Genomic DNA, 10468 nt, shown 5'->3' with positions numbered 1-10468 from the left:
CTGGTTCAGTCCTGGTTTAGTCCTGGTTCAGTCCTGGTTCAGTCCTGGTTTAGTCCTGGTTTAGTCCTGGTTCAGTCCTGGTTTAGTCCTGGTTTAGTCCTGGTTTAGTCCTGGTTCAGTCCTGGTTTAGTCCTGGTTCAGTCCTGGTTTAGTCCTGGTTTAGTCCTGGTTTAGTCCTGGGTTAGTCCTGGTTTAGTCCTGGTTTAGTCCTGGTTTAGACCTGGTTTAGTCCTGGTTTAGTCCTGGTTTAGTCCTGGTTTAGACCTGGTTTAGTCCTGGTTTAGTCCTGGTTTAGTCCTGGTTTAGTCCTGGTTTAGTCCTGGTTTAGTCCTGGTTTAGTCCTGGTTTAGTCCTGGTTTAGTCCTGGTTTAGTGCTGGTTTAGTCCTGGTTTAGTCCTGGTTTAGTCCTGGTTTAGTGCTGGTTTAGTCCTGGTTTAGTCCTGGTTTAGTGCTGGTTTAGTCCTGGTTTAGTGCTGGTTTAGTCCTGGTTTAGTCCTGGTTTAGTCCTCTTCTTGCTCTGCTGTACTTTTTTGTCTCTGAATGAAATTCTCTGTTTTTGACTCGGAGCTGATGAGACTCGTTTTGGACTCTGGATCTCGGCTCCTGAAACAGAAGAACAGAACGTCTCACATGTCTCAAACATCTCACACGTCTCACACGTCTTTTACACGTCTCACACGTCTCACATGTCTCACACGTCTCACACGTCTCACATGTCTCTTACACGTCTTTTACACGTCTCTCACACGTCTCACACGTCTTTTACACGTCTCACACGTCTCACACGTCTTTTACATGTCTCACACGTCTCACACGTCTTTTACATGTCTCACACGTCTCACACGTCTCACACGTCTTTTACATGTCTCACACGTCTCACACGTCTCACACGTCTTTTACATGTCTCACACGTCTCACACGTCTTTTACATGTCTCACACGTCTCACACGTCTCACACGTCTTTTACATGTCTCACACGTCTCACACGTCTCACACGTCTCACACGTCTCACACGTCTTTTACACGTCTCACACGTCTCACACGTCTTTTACATGTCTCACACGTCTCAAACATCTCACACGTCTCACACGTCTTTTACACGTCTCACACGTCTCACATGTCTCTTACACGTCTTTTACACGTCTCTCACACGTCTCACACGTCTTTTACATGTCTCACACGTCTCACACGTCTTTTACATGTCTCACACGTCTCACACGTCTTTTACATGTCTCACACATCTCACACGTCTCACACGTCTCACACGTCTTTTACACGTCTCACACGTCTCACATGTCTCACACGTCTTACACGTCTCACACGTCTTTTACATGTCTCACACGTCTCACATGTCTCTTACACGTCTCTCACACGTCTCACACGTGTTTTACATGTCTCACACGTCTCACACGTCTCACATGTCTCTTACACGTCTCAAACATCTCACACGTCTCACATGTCTCACACGTCTCACACGTCTCACATGTCTCTTACACGTCTTTTACACGTCTCTCACACGTCTCACACGTCTCACACGCCTTTTACATGTCTCACACGTCTCACACGTCTCACATGTCTCTTACACGTCTTTTACACGTCTCTCACACGTCTCACACGTCTCACACGCCTTTTACATGTCTCACACGTCTCACACGCCTTTTACATGTCTCACACGTCTCACACGTCTCACACGTCTTTTACATGTCTCACACGTCTCACATGTCTCTGACACGTCTCAAACATCTCACACGTCTCACACGTCTCACATGTCTCTTACACGTCTTTTACACGTCTCTCACACGTCTCACACGCCTTTTACATGTCTCACACGTCTCACACGTCTCACACGCCTTTTACATGTCTCACACGTCTCACACGCCTTTTACATGTCTCACACGTCTCACACGTCTCACACGTCTTTTACATGTCTCACACGTCTCACACGTCTCACACGTCTTTTACATGTCTCACACGTCTCACATGTCTCTTACACGTCTTTTACACGTCTCTCACACGTCTCACACGTCTCACACGCCTTTTACATGTCTCACACGTCTCACATGTCTCTTACACGTCTCAAACATCTCACACGTCTCACACGTCTCACATGTCTCTTACACGTCTCAAACATCTCACACGTCTCACACGTCTCACATGTCTCTTACACGTCTTTTACAGGTCTCTCACACAGACTGTAACACTTAGAGACTGGGTCCGATGTTAAAGATACAAAAGCTCCACCCATAAGGTGGAGGCGTGGCCCAGAGGGGCGTGGTCAAACACACACACGCTCAGCACAGACGTGGCAGAGGCAGAAAGCGCGCTGACGTCTACGGACGTCAAACATGGGAAAGAATAAATCTAAAAGTGAAGGAAAAAGTGTCTGGAGTGTCTGCCAGTGTGGGCCAGTGTGGGTCAGTGAGGGCCAGTGTGGGCCAGTGTGGGTCAGTGAGGGCCAGTGTGGGCCAGTGTGGGCCAGTGTGGGTCAGTGAGGGCCAGTGTGGGCCAGTGTGGGCCAGTGTGGGCCAGTGTGGGCCAGTGTGGGCCAGTGTGGGCCAGTGTGGGCCAGTGTGGGCCAGTGTCACTAAGCACAGACAAAATGTATGATTCATGTCAGAACTGAATAAATAGAAATGAAGGTTTTGTGTTTTGTTCTTCCTGTTGTGAATTGTACAATAAACTTGAATAACAAGTTGGATTAGAATGAACGGGGCCCCTCTAGCGCCTCTAGCGGCCCCTGGAGGAGCGTGTCAAAGGAAAGAGTGACTGCCATTAGAATAACATGGGAGGTTTCTGGCGTCGCCATGGTTACTGCCGTAGTGACGCTGTGTAATTTTCTGCCAAATTCCATAACATTTTGAAAAACTGAATGTTTTGCTCCCGATGTCACACTTCCTGTCACATGGGGCGCTGTAGAGATAACACTTCCTGTCACATGGGGCGCTGTAGAGATAACACTTCCTGTCACATGGGGCGCTGTAGAGATAACACTTCCTGTCACAGGGGGCGCTGTAGAGATAACACTTCCTGTCACATGGGGCGCTGTAGAGATAACACTTCCTGTCACATGGGGCGCTGTAGAGATAACACTTCCTGTCACAGGGGGCGCTGTAGAGATAACACTTCCTGTCACATGGGGCGCTGTAGAGATAACACTTCCTGTCACAGGGGGCACTGTAGAGATAACACTTCCTGTCACAGGGGGCGCTGTAGAGATAACACTTCCTGTCACATGGGGCGCTGTAGAGATAACACTTCCTGTCACAGGGGGCCCTGTAGAGCTAACACTTCCTGTCACATGGGGCGCTGTAGAGATAACACTTCCTGTCACATGGGGCGCTGTAGAGATAACACTTCCTGTCACATGGGGCGCTGTAGAGATAACACTTCCTGTCACATGGGGCGCTGTAGAGATAACACTTCCTGTCACAGGGGGCCCTGTAGAGATAACACTTCCTGTCACAGGGGGCCCTGTAGAGATAACACTTCCTGTCACAGGGGGCCCTGTAGAGATAACACTTCCTGTCACAGGGGGCCCTGTAGAGATAACACTTCCTGTCACAGGGGGCCCTGTAGAGATAACACTTCCTGTCACAGGGGGCACTGTAGAGATAACACTTCCTGTCACAGGGGGCCCTGTAGAGATAACACTTCCTGTCACATGGGGCCCTGTAGAGATAACACTTCCTGTCACAGGGGGCCCTGTAGAGCTAACACTTCCTGTCACAGGGGGCCCTGTAGAGATAACACTTCCTGTCACAGGGGGCCCTGTAGAGATAACACTTCCTGTCACAGGGGGCCCTGTAGAGATAACACTTCCTGTCACATGGGGCCCTGTAGAGATAACACTTCCTGTCACAGGGGGCCCTGTAGAGCTAACACTTCCTGTCACAGGGGGCCCTGTAGAGATAACACTTCCTGTCACAGGGGGCCCTGTAGAGATAACACTTCCTGTCACAGGGGGCCCTGTAGAGATAACACTTCCTGTCACAGGGGGCGCTGTAGAGATAACACTTCCTGTCACAGGGGGCACTGTAGAGATAACACTTCCTGTCACAGGGGGCGCTGTAGAGCCACGTCACACTCACTTTAAGTTTGGAGAAAACGCATTGCATTTTCTGTCCATTGGAGGCGCCAGAGGAGGAGACACCCAGAATGTAAAGGAGGCATTAGAGGTGTGTTTCTCCTCCTCTTCCTGCTCCTCATCTTGCTCCTCTTCCTCCTCATGCTCCTCCTCCTCTTGCTCCTCATCTTGCTCCTCCCCCTGCTCCTCAGACGTGGAGTCTGGAGTTTATTTTCTTAAAGTTAAGTCCAGGTTTAGTCCAGATTAGTTTCTTCTTAAATGAAAAGCAGACGTTCTTCTGGACCTGGTTTGGATTCTTCACGTTTTAAATCTGAAAAATGAAGGTTTCACGATGAATCTGGGACGTGATCATCGTCTAAATATATTTGTAACGAGTCAAAAGCTGTACTTGTGTGAGTTTTGTCTGTTTATGCCACATTCACGAGCCGAGAACGACTGAAGCTTCCGGAAGGATCAGAAATGTGTCAACGTTTGATCCCAGAGTCCGTGTCTTCTCCCGGTTGCCGTGGCGTGCAGCTCCTTGGCGATGCTTTCGGGGATGTGTTTTGGGAGCGGCCGCCGTGTGCGCCGTCCCGTGGATCTGGTTTGATTGGTCAGCAGAATCCACTTATCCACTTATGGGACAGAGCTCCAGTTCAGCTCAGATTCCACAGGTCGTTGCCCTCGGCAACAGAAGCCGCAGCACGACGGGCTTTTTCAACAACTTTAGAAGAGTTATTCATAAATAATCTCTGTCCAGAAGCTTTACACCTTTATTTGGTTTAAAAGTGTTAAAAAGTCTCAATGTTCAGTCCAAATAATCGTTTCAATAATTGTTTGTTACATGTTTGTCATAATCATTTTCCACATAATCAACTGCAATGTTATTCAATTTGTCTGATTAAAGAGTAAATATTGATTTCCTGCTTAAACAATAGATTATTATCATTATCATTATCATTATCATTATCATTATCATTATTATTATTATTATTATTATTATTAGGCCCGAGCGCCACAAGCTGGCGAGAGGACTATTAATCTCGTAAGGCCGTGCGAAGCACGGCTGCGAAAGTGCGCACGAAATCGAGCGCGAAGCGCTCGCCCACTTCCAAACACTCACTAACGCACTCCTTCACTCACGCACGCCCCGTGCATACTAATTAGTAGTAGGAAAATGGAACATTACCGTTGTAAACGGGCGAAGCCCGTGCAAAAGTGCGCACTAAACGAGCACTTTACATTGGGATGACGACCCCATATAAAGCACTCATTTGCGCTAAGTAGCTCACGAATACGTTCCCCATCTCTTGCATGTTCCGTGCATATAAGCATGTAATGCAAAAATGTAACATTATTACTGTATAGAGGGCCAAAAACACAAAGTGGGCGGAGCCCACTCAAAATTAACGAAAGTACCCGTCAGTGACCAGGGACCCACATCATAAGGTATGTATAGTTTATGATATTTGAAAAATGGGAAACATTGTTTTCGCATCGGAATATTATTCTTTCTTCTTCTTCTTCTTCTCGGGACCAACCCCCCTATTTTTCACCCAGTGAACATTGACGAAAAGTCACATAAATGTTCACACCTCTAAAAATCGTGCCTCTCTACATTCTGGCTATTTCCCTTTTCTAAAATAAAAAAATTTGCGCGTCAGCGCCCCCAAATGTACCAAAAATGCATTGAGAGATGGGAAATGACCCAAAAAAAATCTGATCGTAGAATCATGAAATTTGGCGCAGAGGTAGATGGTGACAAGAGAAGTAAAAAATATTATTACGGCAACGCCGTCCGCCCAACCAAATGTCGGCCATATTGGTTAAAAAATGGCTAAGCATGACTCGGGAGTTTTTCCAAACGTCGTACTTTTACGAACTCCTCCCAGGGCGTTTGCCCTAAAAAGCTGAAATTTGGTGAAAATGGTTCTGAGGAGTGGGACATCAAAAGTTATCCAAATTACATTGATACCTCTCACGGTCTCTGTGCGGCGAAGCCACAAACTGTAGCTAGAATTTCAGAAATCTCCCAAATTTAACATTTATGCCGTTTGCGCAGATAAAGTCCGAATTGCGTCAAATTAGAATCAGTTGTTAAACTCTTTGCCCTAAACCTACTTGAAGTGAAATAAATTCATTTGGAGCCACAGCGCCCCCTACAGATTTTATATGGAGGTTAAATATTTAGTTTTGCAAAATTATCTGAAATTTGACAAACAACTCAATTTTGGCCCCATCAAAGAAGTCAATGACCCATGTCATAATTGTTATGGCGTTGCCGTAACGATGACCGAAACCTTCCATGTTATTCCAATGGGGAAATCACCAGAACATGTTTACACTTTAGACTTTCACAAACTCCTCTTAGGGCGTTAGACATATTAACCTGAAATTTGGTGAGACTCATCTTCAGGACCATCAAAAGTTATCCACATTTTTATTCAAAGAGTCACGGTGTCTGTGCGGCAAAGCCGCACATTTTGCCAAGAATTCAAAATAAAATTGCTTTTTGATGGTAAAACAAAGGGGAGAAGATGTGACAGCGTCACAGATTCAGCAGTAGGCGTAATAAAAGGACAATTGGGGCGCTTTAGCGCCCCCTCCTCTTGCGGCGTGGCGGTGGTGTGGCGAGGGCCGATCATTGCCGCTTGCGGCTATATTTATAATTATAATCATTATTATCATTATTATCATTATTATCATTATTATTATTAGGGTCGATACTGGTCAGAGTTTGGAGAGGAGGAGCTGGACATCAGGGACAGAGACAGTGGAGTGAGTGACTCCCCTGTGGCCCAGAGCCGGCGCGTAACTGTTCGTCCTGGTGTGTGCGTCTCAAAAGGGAAACCCCGCCCCTCGTCGTCTGTGATGCTGTGTTTATTCATTTGAAGATGAAAAAGACGATTGTGATTTTTACTTTGCTCATGTTTTAACAGTAAACAACAACAACAACAACAACAACAACAACAACAACAACAACAACAACAAGAAGTGTGTTTTAAAAGTGCATTTTCTCAATTTTTTGGCCTGTAAAATGAACTAAACCAATGTGTAATAATTGTGTGCGTGTGTGTGTGTGTATGTGTGTGTGTGTGTGTGTGCGTGTGTGTGTGTGTGTATGTGTGTGTGTGTATGTGTGTGTGTGTGTGTGTGTATGTGTGTGTGTGTGTGTGTGTGTTAGTGTTTGTGTGTGTGTGTGTGCATGTGTGTGTGTTTGTGTGTGTTTGTTTGTGTGTGTTTGTGCGTTTGTGTGTTTGTGTGTGTGTGTGTGTTTGTGCGTTTGTGTGTGTTTGTGTGTTTGTGTGCGTGTGTGTGTTTGTGCGTTTGTGTTTGTGTGTGTGTGTGTTTGTGCGTTTGTGTGTGTTTGTGTGTTTGTGTGCGTGTGTGTGTGTGTGTGTGTTTGTGTATTTGTGTGCGTGTGTGTGTGTGTGTGTGTTTGTGTGTCGCTGGAGTGTGTGTGAAAGAATCCGGCAGAAGACTCACGTAATTTTGTATCTGAGCTGATCCCGGGGCAGGAGCGAGAGGCCAAACGCACACCTGGATCCACCTGCACAAAAAAGTCCCTCCAGAGTCACACAAAAGGCCCTCTAGAATCACACAAAAGTCCCTCCAGAGCTACACAAAAGTCCCTCCAGAGCCACACAAAAGGCCCTCTAGAGTCACACAAAAGTCCCTCCAGAGCCACACAAAAGTCCCTGTAGAGTCAAACAAAAGTCCCTCCAGAGTCACACAAAAGGCCCTGTAGAGTCAAACAAAAGTCCCTCCAGAGCCACACAAAAGTCCCTGTAGAGTCAAACAAAAGTCCCTCCAGAGCCACACAAAAGGCCCTCTAGAATCACACAAAAGTCCCTCCAGAGCTACACAAAAGTCCCTCCAGAGCCACACAAAAGGCCCTCTAGAGTCACACAAAAGTCCCTCCAGAGCCACACAAAAGTCCCTGTAGAGTCAAACAAAAGTCCCTCCAGAGTCACACAAAAGGCCCTCTAGAATCACACAAAAGTCCCTCCAGAGCTACACAAAAGTCCCTCCAGAGCCACACAAAAGTCCCTCCAGAGTCACACAAAAGTCCCTCCAGAGCCACACAAAAGTCCCTCTAGAGTCACACAAAAGTCCCTCCAGAGCCACACAAAAGTCCCTCTAGAGTCACACAAAAGTCCCTCCAGAATCACACAAAAGTCCCTCCAGAGCCACACAAAAGTCCCTGTAGAGTCAAACAAAAGTCCCTCCAGAGCCACACAAAAGGCCCTCTAGAATCACACAAAAGTCCCTCCAGAGCTACACAAAAGTCCCTCCAGAGCCACACAAAAGGCCCTCTAGAGTCACACAAAAGTCCCTCCAGAGCCACACAAAAGTCCCTGTAGAGTCAAACAAAAGTCCCTCCAGAGTCACACAAAAGGCCCTCTAGAATCACACAAAAGTCCCTCCAGAGCTACACAAAAGTCCCTCCAGAGCCACACAAAAGTCCCTCCAGAGTCACACAAAAGTCCCTCCAGAGCCACACAAAAGTCCCTCTAGAGTCACACAAAAGTCCCTCCAGAGCCACACAAAAGTCCCTCTAGAGTCACACAAAAGTCCCTCCAGAATCACACAAAAGTCCCTCCAGAGCCACACAAAAGTCCCTGTAGAGTCAAACAAAAGTCCCTCCAGAGCCACACAAAAGGCCCTCTAGAATCACACAAAAGTCCCTCCAGAGCTACACAAAAGTCCCTCCAGAGCCACACAAAAGTCCCTCCAGAGTCACACAAAAGTCCCTCCAGAGTCACACAAAAGTCCCTCCAGAGCTACACAAAAGTCCCTCTAGAGTCACACAAAAGTCCCTCCAGAGCCACACAAAAGTCCCTCTAGAGTCACACAAAAGTCCCTCCAGAGTCACACAAAAGTCCCTCCAGAGCCACACAAAAGTCCCTCTAGAGTCACACAAAAGGCCCTCCAGAGCCACACAAAAGTCCCTCCAGAGCCACACAAAAGTCCCTCTAGAGTCACACAAAAGTCCCTCCAGAGCCACACAAAAGTCCCTCCAGAGCCACACAAAAGTCCCTCTAGAGTCACACAAAAGTCCCTCCAGAGCCACACAAAAGTCCCTCCAGAGCCACACAAAAGTCCCTCTAGAGTCACACAAAAGTCCCTCCAGAGCCACACAAAAGTCCCTCCAGAGCCACACAAAAGTCCCTCCAGAGCTACACAAAAGTCCCTTCAGAGCTACACAAAAGTCCCTTCAGAGCCACACAAAAGGCCCTCTAGAGTCACACAAAAGGCCCTCTAGAGTCACACAAAAGGCCCTCCAGAGCCACACAAAAGTCCCTCCAGAGCCACACAAAAGGCCCTCTAGAGTCACACAAAAGGCCCTCTAGAGTCACACAAAAGGCCCTCCAGAGCCACACAAAAGTCCCTCCAGAGTCACACAAAAGTCCCTCCAGAGCCACACAAAAGTCCCTCCAGAGTCACACAAAAGGCCCTCCAGAGCCACACAAAAGTCCCTCCAGAGCCACACAAAAGTCCCTCTAGAGTCACACAAAAGTCCCTCCAGAGCCACACAAAAGTCCCTCCAGAGCCACACAAAAGTCCCTCTAGAGTCACACAAAAGTCCCTCCAGAGCCACACAAAAGTCCCTCCAGAGCCACACAAAAGTCCCTCCAGAGCTACACAAAAGTCCCTTCAGAGCTACACAAAAGTCCCTTCAGAGCCACACAAAAGGCCCTCTAGAGTCACACAAAAGGCCCTCTAGAGTCACACAAAAGGCCCTCCAGAGCCACACAAAAGTCCCTCCAGAGCCACACAAAAGTCCCTCTAGAGTCACACAAAAGTCCCTCCAGAGCCACACAAAAGTCCCTCCAGAGCCACACAAAAGTCCCTCCAGAGCCACACAAAAGGCCCTCTAGAGTCACACAAAAGGCCCTCTAGAGTCACACAAAAGTCCCTCTAGAGTCACACAAAAGTCCGTTCTCACCACAAGCTGCACTCGGCCTCCGCTCAGGACGTCCCGGCTCAGCTTCGGTAAGAAACTCTCACTGAAACGAGTCATTACATGGTTATTAATCATTTGTACATAATTAAACAGTCTATTTATGCAGGTGTGGGACTGGAGTCTTTTATTTTGCTTGCCTTTTTAACCTTTGTGAACTGCCTAAGCCTTTACACTTACTTTATCCACTTAATATGATATTACACAATGAGGTATAAAACACACTTTGGAGGTTTAATGCTTGTCTTCTCAATGACCCTCAGTCGATAAAGACAATGGAAAAGGACATTGTTTCTCTGGGATGCAGCTAAGGCAGATTTGAGGGGCAGAGTTATTGCTGTCGCCTCGGCCAAAAAGAAACAAAGGCAGAAAAAACGAACCAACAAGCTGAAAGAACTCTAAAGACACACCTCAGAGTGGTAAAAAACTCACCTGTGTCG

The 10468-nt window shown here is 47.2% G+C and overlaps 1 long non-coding RNA gene across 1 annotated transcript; it reads right to left on the bottom strand.

Annotated features, from left to right (window-relative positions):
* Positions 1 to 513: 513 nt before the first annotated feature.
* Positions 514 to 10093, bottom strand: LOC140374780 (uncharacterized). Its single transcript, XR_011929112.1, has 3 exons — positions 10014 to 10093; positions 7550 to 7613; positions 514 to 603 (listed from the first exon to the last, which is right to left on the bottom strand). It is a non-coding gene; the product is annotated as an uncharacterized lncRNA (long non-coding RNA).
* Between the last annotated feature and the right edge of the window lie 375 nt (positions 10094 to 10468).

Source organism: Eucyclogobius newberryi, unplaced genomic scaffold, assembly GCF_026437365.1.
Source record: "Eucyclogobius newberryi isolate DKJ021-1_F unplaced genomic scaffold, fEucNew1.0.hap1 SCAF_310, whole genome shotgun sequence".
In the NCBI taxonomy this organism is placed as follows: domain Eukaryota; kingdom Metazoa; phylum Chordata; class Actinopteri; order Gobiiformes; family Gobiidae; genus Eucyclogobius; species Eucyclogobius newberryi.
Note: the sequence above shows the minus strand (reverse complement) of the source record. Positions and strands in the feature narration are given on the sequence as shown.